Source organism: Desmodus rotundus, chromosome 9 (genome assembly GCF_022682495.2).
Source record: "Desmodus rotundus isolate HL8 chromosome 9, HLdesRot8A.1, whole genome shotgun sequence".
Classification (NCBI taxonomy): Eukaryota; Metazoa; Chordata; class Mammalia; order Chiroptera; family Phyllostomidae; genus Desmodus; species Desmodus rotundus.
The window spans coordinates 25,114,721-25,133,730 of record NC_071395.1 but is presented as its reverse complement, the minus strand read 5'-3'; the positions used below and the strand labels follow the sequence as shown (position 1 = coordinate 25,133,730).

General features: G+C 38.2%; 1 long non-coding RNA gene across 1 annotated transcript in view; it reads left to right on the top strand.

The window, feature by feature from the left end:
- LOC128779284 (uncharacterized) overlaps nt 1-19,010 on the top strand; it is a 54,470-nt gene that overhangs the window by 940 nt on the left and 34,520 nt on the right. The window lies entirely within an intron of this gene.

Sequence of the window (19,010 nt, the reverse complement as noted above, 5' to 3'; positions counted from 1 at the left end):
ATGAGGTGCATTGACATTCATAGCTGTAATGAATGAAATGAGGCGGATGAATTGTGACTTGTCCAACTGCAGTGAAATATTTATGCCCTATGGAAGTCTCAATTAGAATGTTGCTTTTTTCTCCCCTTACTGTGTCAGAAAATCAAAAAGAAAGAAAGAAAAAAAAAACCCAGAATGGGGTAGCTACAAGATTTTATGGTGTAGAAAAGGAGCCTGCGGCACTGCAGAGGGCACTTGGATGTCTGATGATGGCATCTCCTGCTCCGCAGGGATCCTTCTGCCTTTTCAGGCAGAGCTGGCCCTGGCAGATGCCTGCTCTTCGCAGTGGCCATCTGCAGTGAGGGAGGAAATTTAGAGGAGATGATTTTCGACAATGTGGCCAACAGAGAGTTTATAACAAGAGGGTAGTGCTGTCATGCATGGTTTAGAACATGACATTGGCCATTGTTCTTAGGATGATTATAAACTATTCTTGCTGGATCCAAATGGTGCAGCCAACAGGGGAAGGTTTTTCAGGCTTGGACTCTGTCCACTTTCCTGCTGTGTGGAAAAGCAGTCGTTCACTTTCTTGTTCTCTTTCTGTTCTGTCCTGGCAACTTATACAATTAAAGGCATTAAACCTTGCAGTTGAGTTAATGCTTCCAGTTGTGCTTGGGGAAGAAACCAGGACAGAGGAAACTGACTTCTTAAGCAGATTTAAAGAGAGGGAGGAGCACCCTTAATAAATGGCAGTTTGAGTCGTGGAAAAGTCAATTGCTTCTTTTCATTGCCAGCTGGTATTGAGAAGAGCTGGGTGAGAAGTTCATAGAGCAGCCTAGATAAAATGTGACTGAGTACAGAAATAGGGAACAAGGGACTTCTGAGTCAAGTTGGATCAAAAGATGTTTGAGGATGGTTGAGCGTTGGAACACTTAAAAAGTGAGACATTTTGTCCACTTCTGTCCTCAAATCCTAGCTAACATTCTTGGATAGGCTTTCACATGCAGAGCAAAAATGAGCACTGGCTTTCCCGTGAAATGCCCTATTATTTCTTGTCGTTCATTAAGATGGGACCTGAGAGCACAGAAAGAGGCAAAACATAATGATGAAGTTAAGCTGATCTTTTATGGAGTTGTAGCTCTTATTAAATTTCTGACACTTAGGCGTAGGTACGGTAGTTTAAAACGATTATTTGAAATGTCAGCCTCACTTCTCCTTGCTGAACTCATTGGCTGATTATCTCACCCTTGTTTGGGATTTTCTGAATGAATGGATGATAAAGAAAGAATGAATGGAGGAGTACATGAATATACTACCTGTTTTGGAGACTTAATGTTGCGAGCTTGCAATGTCATATTAAACAGGCAAGGAGGAAAAAGAAAGCTTTCTGTTTGGTGACCTTTTGAAGCTCACTAGTGTGTAATATATTTTCATCACACTGAAACATCTGACAATAGAAATGCGATATGCAGTTCCTTTTTTTTTCTACCTCTCTTTTTAATTGAATGGCTGAGGTATATTATTCTTCTGAGCCTTGACCTTGAATAGAATACACTTCAAGTATTTTAAAGCCAGAACAGAAGAAAGAATTTCAGCTAAACTGAGTAAAACCAAAAAGGTTTTTGGTCTCCTAGTTAAATTTATCCATCATAAGATGGAAAGAGACAACTATAAAGATGTATTAATACAATAAAATATAGGTGGTTGAGTAGAGCAGCAACTGTACATTGTAGTAAAATTCCTTTTAAAAATATTAATTGAGAATTAAGACAAATACAGGACTAGCTATATTAGGCTCACAGATTTATGTTTCATTCTGAGCCATTGACAAACTCATTCATAATTCATTTTTCACTGAACAGCAGGTTGACTCGAAGTTTATGATGGGACTCATTCATAGTTGTGATGACAAAGGTGCATAGGTGAAGTGAATTCTTAAACCTCATATATCTTGCTCTTCTTGAGGCAACAAAGGTCAAGTACGTGGCCTGTGGCATGAAGCAGCCTGTTGAGAGCTTCCCCTGTAATGTTTATGGTTGGAGAACTTAAGAATTTGTGTGTGTGCATGTCGCGTGTATGTAGGATAATAGGAATGCGGCTCTTGGGGTAAACTTAGAGTTTAGAATCTTAGCTACCTTTTGACTAAATTTCACACCCGATAAAAGCTAAATACAAAGTTTTTTTTTTTTTTTTTAAAAAAACAAAGAGCTTTTCCAGTCATAATAGAGACCTGTATGCCATAACTGATCACTGACTTTTAATATTTTGTAAAATATTTATACAAAAAGTCACTGAAACCATTTCAAAAGCTGAGCTTTTCTGAACTGAGGATAAGAATGTTTTAAATTCTATAATGTAGCATGCCAATTTCATGAGCTAATGTGTTCGTTCTTGATATAAAAAAAAAAAAAAAACAAAAAAAAAAACGCCAAAGAAAAAAGAAGTGTTTACTGGTTTCAGCACTGAATAAAACTAAAATATGACAAACCTGACTTTTGCTTATGAAGACTGATGTAACTCACTTACTTGTATCTCAATACCTTTGTCTTTTGTAAGTGTCAAATGGAATGCTGATGACTGTTTTACTGAGGAAATGACCAGCTGTACTGTGTATCTGGATTGATTCAGATTTACTTCTTTGATTCTTCATTTTAAAATCTATTAAGTGGGTATAATAGTGGAACCTGATGGAGTATTGAAAGACTTAAATAGTCCACGTAAAGCACTGAGCTCAGTGCCTGAGGAATAGAATACGCCCCTCCCTGGTCATGGTTGTTTTGCTGCCCCTGCTGTATTTACTTTATTTAAGCTTGACTATCCTTGAGTAACAAGTGATAGTTTTAATAATGATGCTATTCCATTTTTTTATGCTGAAGAAATCTGTATGTATGATGTTTTGTTCTTCAGAGTTTTCATTCATTCACTCAAAGATAGTGTTTTGTGTGACCACTGTTCTAGAGGATGAGCTGGGAAACATGAAGGAGAGTCTCTTAAATAAGAATGTCTAGGGAAGTTTCCATAGAGAAGTTGTGTTTCCGCTGAGTTCTGGGAGACCAGTAGGATCTGAAGAAAATGAAAGGAAAATGTAGGAAAGACAGTTTGAGGCAGATGGAATATGTGGGCAGACAAGGACTTAAGGACTGGAAATACGGAGTTGAGAAGTAATTATCTTTTTCATTATATAATTTAATTAATGTAAAGAATAATAAAATTTGGACGTAGTGGGCCAATGTAATTAACTGGAAAGAAACAGAAAAGTAATTATTGAGATTTGAGTTATTTAAATGGTATTTCTTCTTTAGGAGATAACACCAGATTTCTGCCTTGGACACAGAAAAAGTCAGTTTTTTCTTCTTTTTTTTGGTTCATTATTATTTGTTGGAATATAAGATTTTCTTAATGTTTAATATTAAATCTGTGGAGCATCAGGTCTTTGTATTGTTTACTTTTTTTTTCTTTAGTTTTGTCCTAGCAATTGCTCAATAAGTGATCATGTTACAGAGCAAGGGGGGGGGTGGTTCACAATAAATTATTACAGAAAGGATTCCCCCTTTCTGTCTCTGGAGGTTCCTCCCCCCCATGCCCACCTGCTAGGTTCGCAATGCCCGCCGCCAGAGGAAAGACGTCTGTCAATGCCAGAGACTGGTGAAAAGGAAAGGAATTGTTTATTTAAAAGTTACACAGACTTAGAGTAATGACTTAATGTCTTCAATAAGATACTAAAGTGCTCTAGAATGCCCACAGATGCACAGTCCTTCCCTCTCCCTGTGCCCAGTCCGGGGTACCGTGTCTCAGGAAAGGAAGTAGAAGTCCGTGATTCAGGCTCCCGGCACCATCAGCTGTGTGGCTGCTGCAATCTCCAGTTAATCCAAAGACATGAGGCACCTTCTCACAGCCCACCAGCAAGAGTCCTTTCTCCCCTTTTCTTCCTGGCAAAGTCTCTCCTGCTGCCTAAGCCGCGTGGCAAAAAGAAGCACTCCAAAACCACATGGTCCTCTCTACTCTCCTTCAGAACCATGTGGTCCTCTTCCTTTCCCCTCAGAACCTCGTGGTTCTCTCCTATTCACTCCAGAACCCTGTGGCCCCCTATTTACTTCAGAACCACGTAGTCTACTCTTTTTTACTTCAGAGCCGCCTGGTCTACTCCCCACTTACTTTGGAGCTGCGTGGTCTCCTCTTTTCTCCCCGAAAACCTTTTGGTCCTCCCTACTACTATGGAGCCGCGTGGTCTCTTCTTCCCTATGGCTGCCGGGCCTAGGTTTAAATCCCAGCACCCATCTTCCTTTGCAGCCCCATTTCCGACTCCTCCTACAGTCAGTTACACCTGCCAGCATCCCCGTATTCTTCCAGCTTTACTGGGCTGCCATAGTAAGTCTGGGCAGGTGTGGCCCCATGGCATGGAGCCAATCATCTCCAAGCTCTCACCCAGGCCCTGTAACCAGGGGGAGTTGCTTCCCAGTCCCATCTTGGGTGGAAGTCACTCCCATCTCCCTGGCTCAAAGCAGGGCCACAGCTATTTAACATATCTATGAAACCAGTTAAAGGTTATAGATGTGTTAAATGACTGCCAGGGGTTAGCCGCAAAGCTGTTACTACCCAAAACAGCTCTGAATGGCCCTGTTCCATGTGTCCCATCCCCCCTGGCTCAGGCCTATGGGGGTGAGGACATCCTATACACATTTTTCTAATATTTCCTGGACACCCCGAATCCTGGACCCCATTACAAATCCCTTCTTGGGGCCCTCCTCTTGGCTGCACCCTGCTTCAATCAGAGGTATACGTATAAGACACATTTATTTCTCACACGCTGGGACCAGAGAGCAGTAGAACAGGATGCTCTTCTGGTATTCTCTGGGATCTCTCACGTGTTCAGGAGTTGACCTAGGCTGACCTTAGCTACCGTGATTCAGGCAACTGAGTTCTACAATATGGGCTTCTTGTTATCCAACAGGATAAGTTGGCTATGTTCTTTGACAAAAGAACACAAGTACAAGAGAAGGGACAAGCTATTCATCTAAGTACATTTTAAGTGTCCTACATACCCAACAAATAAATAATTATTGATGGAATGAACATAACTAATAGGCAAAGGCATATGAAATGTTCTCAGAAGGCACATTTCTCCTGAGAAAAATTTGGGACCATTTGACTACATGATTCTTTTCTTTAATTTTATGAAGGATAAGTTATATTGGTTATTCATGGTACAAGGGAATGCAGTTGACCCTTGAAGCATGCAGGAGTTAGGAGCGCTGACTTCCTGTGCAGGCAAATATCTGTGTATAACTTTTGACCGTCCCAAAACTTAACCACGAATAGCCTGCCGTTGACCAGAAACCTTACAGAGAACTTAAACAGATTAGCATGTATTTTGTATGTTATATGTTTATGTACTGCATTTTTCCAAAAAGTAAGTTAGAGAAAAGAAAATATTATTTAAAAAAATCTAAAGTGGGGCAACTGCAATAGAATAACAATAATAAAAAATCATATGAAAATACATGTCCAGTATTTATTGAAAAAATATGCATTTAAGTGGACCCCTGAAGTTCAAAACACATTGTTTAAGGGTTAGCCATAATTGCTTTTAAAGGATACAAAAGTTTGTAAATTTTATTACTACCAACTTGCATTTATGATATAATTGACTTGTTGACATGCCAAATTTAAATCAGCAAAAATTTTATTCTAATTACTTATAGTAATTTTGAACATCTATCATGAAGTAGCAAAAATTCCATGTATCTACCTAAATGTGTAAATATTTTGTGGTTAACATTAGAATCTTGGAAATAACAAATTTGATGTTGGTACTTTGTTGTTTGTTCACCATTTATTTATTTACGGTACTTGTTTTATATTGGTACTTGCTTAAATCAACAAACCAGTAGATCTGGCCTTAAGCTGTTACATAGTAACACTTTTTTTGGTCATAAAGTTGCTTGTACACTTCTCCAAGAAATAAAAAATTATGAGTAGTGATGTTCCTTGTTTTTCTATCCTTCTTTCTTTATGGAAAAAATGGGTAGACATTTTTACTTTAAATTACTTTGGGTTTTTATTTTCTTGCAGACACTGTTCCTTTAGGCTAATACTTTCCCTGTGAAAGTGCACCCATCTGATGTCTCAAAGAGGAGTATTCTAGTGACGAGTCACCACCCTGCTCAGGCATGGTTTTCAGTGCTTAAATGGGAGACAAGTGTTTGGGTTATCTCCTGCTAAAGCCGGATTCTGCTTCAAAAATAAGCGGGGAACACACATCATCACTTCCAAGCAAGGCATTGTATTTTGCAACAATAATTGATATCAAATATCATATAGGATTCTGGCAGGAGACTGAGATAACCTTTAATTGAACATCTGTTACAGGTAGATAGTATTTGTTAATATAGATTTTATTATTATTAACACATCAAACATAACCAGGTATTATTTATTCCAATATTGGAGCATTAGTATAAGACCTGTTTTACTAATATGATTCATAGTCTCTTTTTATTTAAACATAAATTGAATTTATATAAAGTGGCTTTAGGCTAGTTAATAAATATAAGGATAAGGTTTCCAGAGACTGTGGGAATGTTGCAGAACATACTGTATTTTTCGGACTATAAGACTCACCTAGGTTTTAGAGGAGGAAAATAGGAAAAAGAAAACCCCGCTCCACCCCTTCCACCTCCCCTCAGCCCAGTGAGCCAGGTAAGCTACATTTGGACTATAAGATGCACCCCCATTTCCCCCCCAAATTTTAGGGGGAAAGTGCATCTTATAGTGAGAAAAACATGGTAGATTAAGCATTCTTTGGGGATCAGGATTACAAAATCACACTTGGGAATATGCTATAAAGCAGAGAGGATAAATCTAAATGACAAGTGATAAATTTTAAATTCAGATTTATTAATTTAATGTATCTCTCTTTAGTTAAAATATAAAAATGAAAAGCAATGTAACGATTTTTTTGTTTTGTTTTCTGGTTGAGAGAAATGTAAGGGAAGCAGGGTTTTCGGTTAGACCATCTCCTGGGAAGTCCAGCTAAGCCAATCTGAAGGCTGTTAAGGCAAATTTGCTGATTAGTATAAGGGATTAGAAATCCAAACTATTCATATGATTTTTATATTGAAAGATGCTCAAAGGAAAGCTGCTTCATAATCTTCTAAACCTGGTGAAAATGGTTAGAGCTAGTGGAAACTTTCTTTGTTCAAAGGTGGCTGGATTGCTTGGCTTGGCACTCTGGAATCTGGACCCATGGCACTGCCCAGTTAATTTGCTTTTTGTTCAAAAATCATAATCCACTTCATTTTTATTTCCTGCCCAATTGAACACATGTAATCATGCCCTTTTCAGCTTTTTAAAATAACCTATTTATAATTCCTGTTTTAATTTTTTCAGTAAAGTCCATTTCCCCCTTTCTCCTCAGTTGTCAAAGTAATATCTTAGAGGGAAATAAATATCGGGGTGGGGGAAGGAAAACAATGTGAACCCATGAATGTTTCTACAACCAGAGATTGTGACTGGCTATTAACAAGTAGGTATATTTCATGATGTTTTGTTTAGCGTGATTGAAACCGTCCTATAGTTAGATGTTTTTATCATGCTTTTTCTTCATAATGTTGCATCAAAAACCTTCTCATGGTATTTTCAACCCACCAAACATCATACGTCTACATGGTTATGCCTACGTCTATATAATAGTCTAAATGTAGATATGTCTTTATATTGGGCCACTCAAGTTTTATTAAACATTTTTGGGATTTGGTCATTGTTTATTTTCTTAAATAGCTAATTGGGTGATCTTTCGTTCTGCAATTTGAAATTATTTAAATATCTTGTTCAGATAAACATGTAAACTAACCATGCATCCACCCTTACGACCCACTTCTGAAACTCGTATTTCAGCCTTGCATATATCACACACATGGCTTTCCTTTAACCAGGTATATTTATCACACATTCTCTACAGGAATCACCTTTAAAACCCCTCTGAGGGGAGCTAGACTTTTGGCGCTATTATAGCAATATCTTTTTTCTCCCCTTAAGAATAGTCAGCCTCTAGATGGTGCCATAGAAACAAATAAATCAGCTATAATATATCTTATTCTATTATTGAGGTAGGGTTTGGAAGTATAATTCATTGGTCACCGTAAGAATGTCTGGGGGTCAAAACTGATTTTTATGAAATGCACAGTACTAGTTACTGACCAGCAAACAGACAATCTGTTTGAAAGAACTATCTGTCAACTTTAAGCAAGTGAACTAGTTGGCCAGAAAAGTTCTTTTCGTTCTTTAACAAAAAAATGATTCATATTGCAAAAACTCTTCACTAATTCATCTGATGTATTATGTGACATTTTGAAGTCTCCAGCTGATTGTCTAAGCCCGTGCATTGCACAGACCAAAGGTGGGGCAGCCTGCAGCTCTACCTGATGATTGATGTCCTGCAGGGTAACAGCAATAAAGCCTGTGCTTGCAGCAGTCAGCAGGAACTGATCATTTCTCGTTCAGCAGTGCAATTTAAATTGGTCTAAACTGTCTGTGTCACTAGGGAAATGATCCTCACACACGCACTAGGGACCTTGGGACTTTTTTTCTAGTGACTGAGGTCTCTCATCTGATATTTTACTAGAGGAATTTTTAAACAAGGAACTCCTCAACAACAGGCTGAGCTAGCCCAGGGTCTAGGGCAGCTGGAGCACCTGTAGTAGGCCCTGAGTAAATACTTCCTGATCTATCAACAATTCTTTCAGAATTTAAGAGATAGAGAGATGACTTTTAGAAAATGGACTTCTTTATTGTTAAAAATTTTTATCCTTTTCTACTTCAGATGTATTATTACAAAAAAAGTAAGAGATATAAAGGTGGATTACCATGTAAGCTTTTGTGAATGTCAAGGAGATAGGATTTAAACATCTGAGCTCACGTGAGATAATTTGCTTTTGTCTATTTCCATTTTGTCCTCCAGAGAGACAGAGATGGTATGCTGTGAGCGTTACAGCTTCCTTTCTGTGGCACATGGATTCCACAGAACTGTGCTATTGAAAGGGTAGTCCACACACCACTGCTGATCCACAAACTACTCTTACCAATTCTGCAGTAAGATTAGTGGAAAAATTCAGAGTCTGTGCAAAGAAGCACTTTACAGCAACTTGATATTGTCAAAACACCCAAGCATTTTAATGGACTCCCCTTTGAGCATGATATAGACCAAAACATTAGCTCGCCAATATAAAAAATGAATTAGGAATAAAACAAACAAAACTGGTCTTTTACCACGAGATGGTTTGAGAAGCATGGATCTAGCATATTTAGACGTGTGACCTGAACACGACAGCCTTCTGCACTTCGTGCATTCTCTGTACCTGACAGCTGGGTGATTATTGCTGGAGATCTGAATGGTAGGTAGACTTGTTAATAACAACATCCAATATTTGCCCGTACAGTGGAGGTCCTTGAACGTTTTTTTTCCCCTCCTGTATAAGTCCAATGTCTAATAATGGTTGTATGAATTCAAGAAAGAACCTGTCCAAATACATTAAAATACTTAATTTAACATGGAGCAGTTGAAGAATTTTATAGCTAGTTCACCAAAGAGAAGTTTGTACTTGTCTGCCTAATGCTGACCTATTCTCATTCTTAGGGTGTCTTTCTTTCCTCCATCCCTTTCTTCCTCCCTCCCTCCATTCCTTCCTTCCACCAACACATTTGTGTGTGTTTGTGCATATGTGTGAGTGTGTGTGTGTTGTGGTGGCAGTGGGCATAGAGGGATCTGCTAGCAGCACAGACAACTCTCATGGCCAAAGCTCTCTGATTATAACACTTTCTTTAAGGTGATATTGGAAGTCAGACTGCAATTTGGATTAAGCCACAATAACAAAAGTCATAGAAGCAGAATATCATGTCATGGTGTGTATAGATGCAATAGATGCTCATAATCTGAGGTGGGATGGGAGTGGGGGGGTTCTTCATTTAGAGGCTTACTTGTGTTCTAGAGCGAAGGGGTTTCTGGTGGTGAGCCATGTGCCTTGGGACTCGGTTACTGGTCAGTTCTCTTACATGTCTGGCAGTGCCAGGTCTTCATTTTGGTCCAGAGACAAAGCTCTTGGCTTTTATGCCTCGGAAGTTCGGTCTCAATATGCACAGGAGCAACGGCAAGAATGTTGCATACTATTCTTCATATCACAGGCGTTAACTAGCAACCACACTTCCTCCTCTTGATAAGCAGGCAAAGTTGACCATACCAGAATTTTTGCATCCCTTAGCAGTTTCCTTGTTTAAATTAAGCACTGCCTGCTTTTCTGGTACTCAGGGGAAAAATTACCAAAAGCTAAACACTCCATACTTCAGTGATAACTTAAATATATCTTAAAAATATCTAAATGTAATAACTTTATGCAAACAGCTCAGAAGGGACTCAAATTTCTGACCTATGATAAACAACTTATGAAAGTACTATTATTTAAATGAAACTCATTAAAAGTAATGTAACAGGCTAACCAGATCTGCCTCTGCTAATTTTCTCCCAATGTAATCAAGATTCTGTTTCACGAGTGTTACAGGCTGGGTCCCCCAGGAAACAGTCTTGGAGAAAGAGAATAATGAGTGAGAAATGTATTAGGAAATACTCTTGGAATTCAGCCCCTGGAAAGGAAGGAAGCAGGATCGAGCAGAGGGAGAGATTGGTATGTGATGTAGTTGCAGCAGGAGCCTCAGAGAACCCAGGGCCCACTCTAAAAAAAAAAAAAAAAAAAAAAAATCTCATTTTAACTTAATCATCACAGTTACATACCAAAGTCCTGGGGAGTGCCTTGAGGTTGAGATGAGCTTTCAGAATTGCCCCAAATTGAGGTTAGGGGCTGGGTCTTTGTAGTATCGTGTTGATCATTTTTTGGAATATGAACTACTCTGAGAAGAGGGTCACAGGGAGGGAAATTTTTCAGGCAAAGCAATTCCTGAAAATGGCTGACAGCTGAATGCGGTGTCCTAACAGCACTTCCAGCCTCTGGTGAAATAATTGCTTTTAGTACAAATGGGGTGTCTGGGTTGTGTGTCTCAATGTTGTAGGCTGAATTGAGTGCCCCTCAAATGCAGCATGTGTTGAAGTCCTAACCCCCAACTTTTGATTAAGTTAAATGATTTTTTTTTTAGAGTGTGTCCTGATCCAATTTGACTGGTGTCCTTATAAGAAGGGGAAGTTTGGTCACACGGAGAGACACCAGATGCGTGCATTCACAGAGACCAGCACGTAAAGGTACAGCTAGAAGTCGGCCATATGTAAGTCAAGGAGAGAGGCCTCAGAAAGAATCAAAATCATCAGCTTCCTGATTTTGGACTTCCAGCCTTCAGAACTGTGAGAAATAAAGGCCTGTTATATAAGCCACTCAGTCCGTGCTATTTTGTTATGGCAGTCCCAGCAAACTAATACACTCAGGATGCACTAGATGCAGCCAAACAGGAAAACTTATAATAAGCTTGGTTTTTGTTATCAGGCCTTCTGAGGTTAATTCAAACTCACGTGTGTCTGTGTGTGTGGTTTACTATAAGTATTAGGTGAGACCTAACTATTAACACTCTTTCTTACCTTTATAGTAGTTATATTGATGCTATGTTGGTTTTGCATAGCTAACTCATGCAAAAGTGTCATTATTTGGTCACTTATTCAACTTCTAAAACATGAGATCAGCATTCGTTTCTAAGTCAAAAAGCTGAATTTATTACTTACTTAAGAAAAGGAGAACAATGTTTATCAGGCACAGTCTCACCAAACAAAGAAGACTGCTGATCTTTTACAGGATTGGCGAACATTCGGAGGTGAGAATGAGTTAACTCATTTGGAGAAGCTTGTTCACAGGACTGGGAATGTTGTCGATGGGCTATATTTCAGAGGCATGTTCACTGAAGTGAGGCTGTTGATTGGCTGGCTGTAAAAAGTAGGAGGATGCCACTGATTGGCTGGCTTTCAGAAGCATGTTCATTGAGGTGAGTTATTATTGATTGAACAAACAAATTTAATCCAGTTCTGGTTGTTACTTTTTACAGTGACTATGAAACAATCAATCTCCTCCCAGGAGTGTGAAATAGTGACTTGCAAATAGTCGGTGTCAATAAATATTTGCTGAACTAATTTCAGAGTGAAAGATCCCAAGCAGGCCTTTTAATACATGAGTTTGGATATCAAGGGAGAGTCTGGGCCTTCAGGAATACATAACCCACTAGATGGTTGGGTTTCAAGCCTGATTGTGGACACGGTGACTTTGGGAGTCAGCGTAGAAGAAAGAGCACAAGTCCGAGCAGTGATTCCTGGACATTCAGTTTTGCAGTTTTCTTCTCTTTGACACAGTAGTTCACAACCTCAGTAGCGTGAGACTTCAAAAATATTAATAAAGGTATAAAATGAATTCTCACATGGCCTATTTACTATGGCATTTTTTTTTGTTTGGGTTGAGTTCCTTGTGACCAACCTCCACCCCAAGTTGCTGAGCACAAAGAAATGGGAAAAGTGATGATAGAGTTCAGTGACCCCTTTTGAGCCATGAGATAAAACTCAGTATGAAATAATATTAAATGTCAACTGTAATTGAAAAAACAACTGAGTAAATCAGAAAGATCAACAAGTTTGTTCCCACCTTTCTCTTCCTGAGTTGGAGCATGAATATAAAGTTGGAAGAAAATGTTCTTTCCAGCCAGCAGAGATTACAGAAAAAGTGTTAGCATGTGATCCCCTCTTTCCCTGGATTTTTAACTCTTCCTGTTCCAAAGGAGTGCTCCAAGGTAGCTTTCAGGAAGCTGGGGGCAATTTGAGTGTAAGAGACTGGTGCCCACTTTTTGGTGGGGGGTGTTCCACAGGCAGGTGCTGACTGCATGTGCCTTTCACACTGGTCTTTAGGAAACTGTGGAGCATGGCACAGTTGGGAGAACATGCCTAGGAACAATGTGAGTCCACACCAGCAGGTGGAAGCAAGCGTAGATGAGGTTTCCTGGGAATCTAGAGTGAGTCTTTGAACTAGAGGAGGCACGGGGTATTGTCAGCCCACAGACTGAGGAAATGAAAGAAAAGTCAGCCTCACTGGGACACACGGAGACCAATAATCAGACTGAAGGGAAGGAAGTGGTTCTACCTCCATTGCATCACTCATTCCGGGAAACTGCACTCAAATGTCACATTAGAGAGCCAGAACGATGTTACCTCAAAAATATTTGAATTCCTAAACTGAATTTATGCAAATGGGATGGACTAAGTTACTAAGCCTAGAAATTTAGAACAAATATAAGAGACAATGATCATGACCGAGGTGCAAAATTGATGCAGAACATTGTGGAACAATGTTTAGAATTATTAGACTTGGCTCTTTTTTCTTTTTGGCATTAAAACAGTGTCTGACATATATAGTGAGAGCTCCATAGGTGTTTGTACCTCTTTGTAAATAACCCTTAAGTCATCCAGAGGCATCAAAGTTGATCGGAGAATTAGAAACAATGTTCAGTGTTTTTTTAGTTTTTAAAGTAGGCTTTTGAAACTCCAGAAACAATAGATTTGAAAAAGCAAACTTTGATTTTCAAGATATAAATTCTGTTAAAAGAACAAAGACTCCGAAGAACCAAAGAGCGGCCCGGAGGGAAGCAGAGTGCTGACTGTATGCCATTGTATTATACTGAACACAGAATAGGGCAAGATGAAAGTCACTGTGCTGGGAGTGGAAATAAGAGGGTCATGGGACATGAGCTTCAGGAACTCGGTGGTAGGTGGTATAAGGTGACTGAATTTTGAAGAGTGGGGCCAGCTTGGAGACACTGCTGTATATTATAGGTCACCAGCACTAGGGAGCCATACAAATGTATGTCTTCGTTCAGATGAGCTCATTATGCTGCTGCTGAGCATCCCTGTAGCTGATCTGCTCATTGCTGCCTGTTGTGTTGCCTTCCAGTGGGAGCTTGTATGTTGTCCATGGAATGTTGTCCATGGATTATCTAGCAGAGGCGATCATTCTATGCCCATAGATTTTGATGAGTTTCCATCCGTATTCTCCATGTTGAATTCCCCTTTTCCAGTACCCTGGCCACACCACAAAATAGCAAGTAAGGATATGACACCTGGAGTGGCGGCGGTCCTTTGGAAGGAGGGCTCTCAGCACCTGTCCTTTGGAGGGACTAGTGTGGGGGAACCCATCTGCATTACGAGTTAAATTAACTTCTACTATATCTTCTATGCTGTTTCTTATCTGCTACCACTTCCCATATACACTATGAAAATCTTACAGATCTTTCAAGTAATCACAAAGTCACCTCTTCTATGGAAACCTAGTCTGCCTGTTTCACCCCACGCCTTCTGGACTCTTTTACTGGTTTAAGCAAAGAAAGGAATCTGTTGGTTCCACTATCCAAGGCAGAGGATGCACAGGGATAGAGGTGGACCTTTGGATGGAGTGCAATCCAGGGTTCAAGGCTGCCATAACCGTCACTCTGTACCTTTTATTAATGCTTTACTTTGCAAATATTATTAATTCTTCCAAGCCAGTTCCCTCCATGAGAAGGAAATCCAGGCTACCAAAAGAAATGTGCTTTATATTTTTCCAACTTCTTCACCAGGAAAAAATAGACTCTCTAGCCTTGATTCCAGTTCAATATAACCTATGGGAAGGATGGCACTGGCCTGGTTTGCTTGCCCAGCCATGTAGCTACAGAGTGGGAGTTGGGGTGGTGATGAGCAGTGCCATGCTTACCAGGGGAACCAGTAAGCAAAGAATCATGATGTTTTTGCCTGAAAAAAATAACCCTATTATGCAAATCAAGCCTAGATCAATTAACTACAGGAAGTAAATTGAGTAACACTGTAGTGACTAGAAAATTCTATCATATTTCATATAACCTTATCATAATATCTGCATATCTGATTGTTTGCATTGTTATATAACAAATAGGAGAATGTATTAGATTAAGGATTGAATGAGGAATTAAACTTCTGCAATTTAATGACATCTTTATATCTCAAGGCAGAATGAAATAAGATATATTTTTGACTTAAAGTTAGTTATTACATATACAAACATTCAAATTATTTATGCATTATATAGTGAATAAAAAGACTTATTTGGTTGTATCAGACATTAAGTACATAATGTGTGTCCCTAATGAAATCAATACGGTCAGTACATTTTGGATATTACTGATACTGTTTAAAAAAAATTCAAATATGAGACTTCCCTTGATAAATAGCACGTAGAATTCAACTACTAGATACAAAGTTATAAAAACTACCCCATACTTTTATAAACAACAACAAGTCATCTTAGTAGTTAAAATAAGTTATGGAATGGGTCTTTCCCATAATCTTTCAGATTACGATAAATGTTTCTGTAAAACTCAGAGGCAGTTGCTTGATATGTAAAGCTAGTCTTGTGAGTTTTTAGTTACCATTCACACTTTCAATTGTATTTCTCACTATTTGTCTATGGAAGGACCAACACTGAGAGTCTTGTACTAAAAGCTGTGGTGGGATTTGCGATTGATTATAAATTCAGAGCAACTGTTGATGATCATTATCACATATACAATTGTTATAATTTTGGTCGAATGCTTTACTTGTTAAAGACGGTTGACTGATGGTAACTCTTACAGCTAGATTTGATTTTACAATGGCCATTAAGTGACCAAATGACTCCTTTGCAAAGGGCCAATATGTAACATGGTTTGGGAGAAACAAGATCCTAGTATTTTTAAAATTGAGAATTTGGATCTTAAATCTGAAAATTAAAATGTAGTTCTTGTGTGTGTGTGTGTGTGTGTGTGTATTTTGATAAAGAAGAGTTATCCCAGGGTGGTCTAGGAGAATTCCCTTTGTGATTTAGAGAAATGAAGCTGAGCTTTATATTTTACATTTTTTCATTATCTAGATAAGAATTTATGGCACCTAATCGTTGTATAAGATGCAGTCAAGAAAAAAAAAGTCCTGTTATAAATATCAAAAAAAGAATCAGGAAGTCTTCCCACAAGTGGCTTCTTATAACCTCTAACTCATGCATGTCATTCTGGCAACAGCTGTGGACTCGGAATTGGGAAAACAATAACAAAGCTTAATGAGATTTGTAAATTATTATAATAAAAAAATCCTTAAGCAGCCAAACTCATTTTTGTAGTCATTTAAAACTCTATTGCAAAAGTGATTTGATTTAGAATAAGTAACATTTTTCTTTCCTGCAAAGAGACAAAAAAATTAACAGGTTTTTCTGTATATAAATTGTTAAAAATCTCTTACAGATGAGTGTGGTAGGATGAATAATGCCTCCCCCCTTAAAGATTTCTACACCCTAATCCCTGGGACCTGTGACTATGTTACCTTATATGGGAAAGGGGACTCTGCAGATATGACTAAATTAAGGATCTTGAGATGGAGAGATTATCCTATATCATCTGGGGGGGGGCAAAGTTGTCACATGGGTCCTTATAAAAGGGAAGCAGACCAGTCAGTAGTAGGACATATGGAAAAGATAGGAGGAAATTAGAATGATGCCAGGAAGGGCCTACAAGCCAAGGCATGCAGGTGGCTTCTGGAAGATGGAAAAGCCTTTAAAAGGTATATCTGTAGAAATGAAGAATATGGACATTGGAATAGTTCATCTCCTTAAGGGTCACTAGATTATACCTTTTAAACAATTTCCTTTTTTGTTTTTTTCCAAATTAGGTTAAACAGTATTTTCTTTCTTTCTTTTTTTAAAAAGATTTTGTTTATTTTTTAGAGAGAGGAAAAGAGAGGGAGAGAAACATTGATCAGTTGCCTCTCAGAAGCCTCCAACTCGGGACCTGGCCTGACACCCAGGCATGTACCTTGACTGAGAATTGAACCTGTGACATTTCCATTTGCAGGCCGGTGCTCAATCCACTGAGCCACACCTGCCAGGGCTGAACAGTATTTTCTTTGATAAAGTCAATATCCCAGATTGGCCCACTTGGATAAGCCAGGATAATCTTCTTATTTTAATATACCTAACCTTAATTACCTCTGTGAAGTACCATTTGCCTGTAATGTAGCATATTTATAGGAGCTAGGGATTAGTGGGTGGACATCTCTAGGGGGCCATTCTGCCTCCCACAAACATCTCTATATTTAAATATTTTATTTATCTGGAAATTGGTTTGTACATGTACAAAAAGACAAAATGCCTTTTCTGAGTTAGCCAGTTGTTCCAACACAATTTATTATATTCTTTTTTTTCTAACTGAATTTGACTTCTGTTATATAATTAAATTTTACATATCTATTTTACAATTTTATATTACTTTTACTCTCTTTTCCTCCCACTCTTTGGCTCAGTCGGTTAGGGTGCCATAACAAAAATGCTATATACGGGGTAGTTTATAAAATTTATTTCTTATAGTTTTGGAGGTTGGTAAATCCAAGATCAAGCTGCTGGCAGATTTTGTGTTCAGAGAGAACCCGCTTCCTGGTTCATAGGCAGATGTCTTCTTCTGTGCTCTAATATGCCAGAAGGGGTGAGGGAGCTCTCTGGGCTCTCCTTTATAGGGCACTAATCCTACTCATGAGATCTCTACCCTTATGACCTCATTACCTCCCCAAATCCTGACCTCCTAATTCCATCATGTAGTTAGGTGGTCAGGATTTCAACATATGAATTTCGGAGGACATATTCCCAAATATATCTCTCACTGTCTTTTTCAATGCAAATTTCTGATATGTTCAAATGATACGAGACTATTCACCTTTTTATAAGTCAATTGTCCACTGATTCCATGATAAGGGTCACTAATATATGATGCCTGAAACCCTAAAAGGCAGGAACTCTATGAAACTCTATGAAACCAATTTTAGGAGTTAATATATAGAAAATATCTCTTAATTAAAAGACTACAATGTTTTTACTATCAAATAATAAACAAACACACAGAATTGGCTGCATGACCATTTTTATTTTGTCTTTAGGGAAGGTTCAGAGCTAGATTTAATGCCAAGTAATGGTTACTACATGCATTTTCATGGTTACCATGTTTATTTCTACATATATTTAATGACTTACGGTTTTTATTTATATACTTTTTAAAAACAGTCTTATAATATATAATATTTGAGTTGGCTTTTCAAATATATATATTTGATATGCATATCAAATTTATTTCCATTTGAGAATCAGAAAAAAAAAGATGGTAAAAATTATGGGACATATTTTTCTTCCAAATGTTGGAATTTCCTAGACTACCAAAGGCCAGTCTTTTCATATTCTGTCTTCTAATTGGTTTGTTTTGAAACAGAATAAAATATTTTCAGGGTGGATACCACAGCAATTGAATGAACTAACATCAGTTTCAACAGGACATTGAAGCAGGTCAGACTATTCAAATGAGTCAGAATAACTTAACCCATTTGCTTATAACAGAGAATGTAGTAAAGTTTTAAAACTTCCCTTTTATCCCATTGCTCCACACCTCACCTCCCAACTTCAGTGTTAAGTTTTGATTAAACCAAAGTGAATTAAGTGAACAACATATGTAACTTCCAGAATCCCATCTTTCTTGTCCTGACCTTGCCGTGGTAGAAAGATATGATAAACAGGCCTCCATCTAGAGTTCCTTAATCGCTGCTACTCTTCCAAGCTACTTCTTCCTACTGTGTGCATAAATCACTGCAATATGTTGCTACAGGGGCATGCAAAAGAAACAAACAAACACCGTTAAACCTAACACTGAACTACCTCCCTACCAGGCATTCATGATTCTTAGAAGAAGAGAGAAAGGCATCGCCTAAATGATAATGAAAGCTTTATCTTGAAAATAAATTCAGCAGATAAGGGCTTCACAGCAAAATGGAAAGTATGAAATAAATACACTTATAGAGATTTGACACACACATATAATAGCTTTTGATCTTTCATGGATTTGTGACAACAAATGTACCAGAAATATTTTATAATTCATCCCTCAATTGAGATTTGTCACCTTGGCTTAGAAATGTGTATTTTTGCTTAGGAACAAATAATAAAACATTTGTTCATGGATCTATGACTATAATAGAAATTATAGTGTCTCTT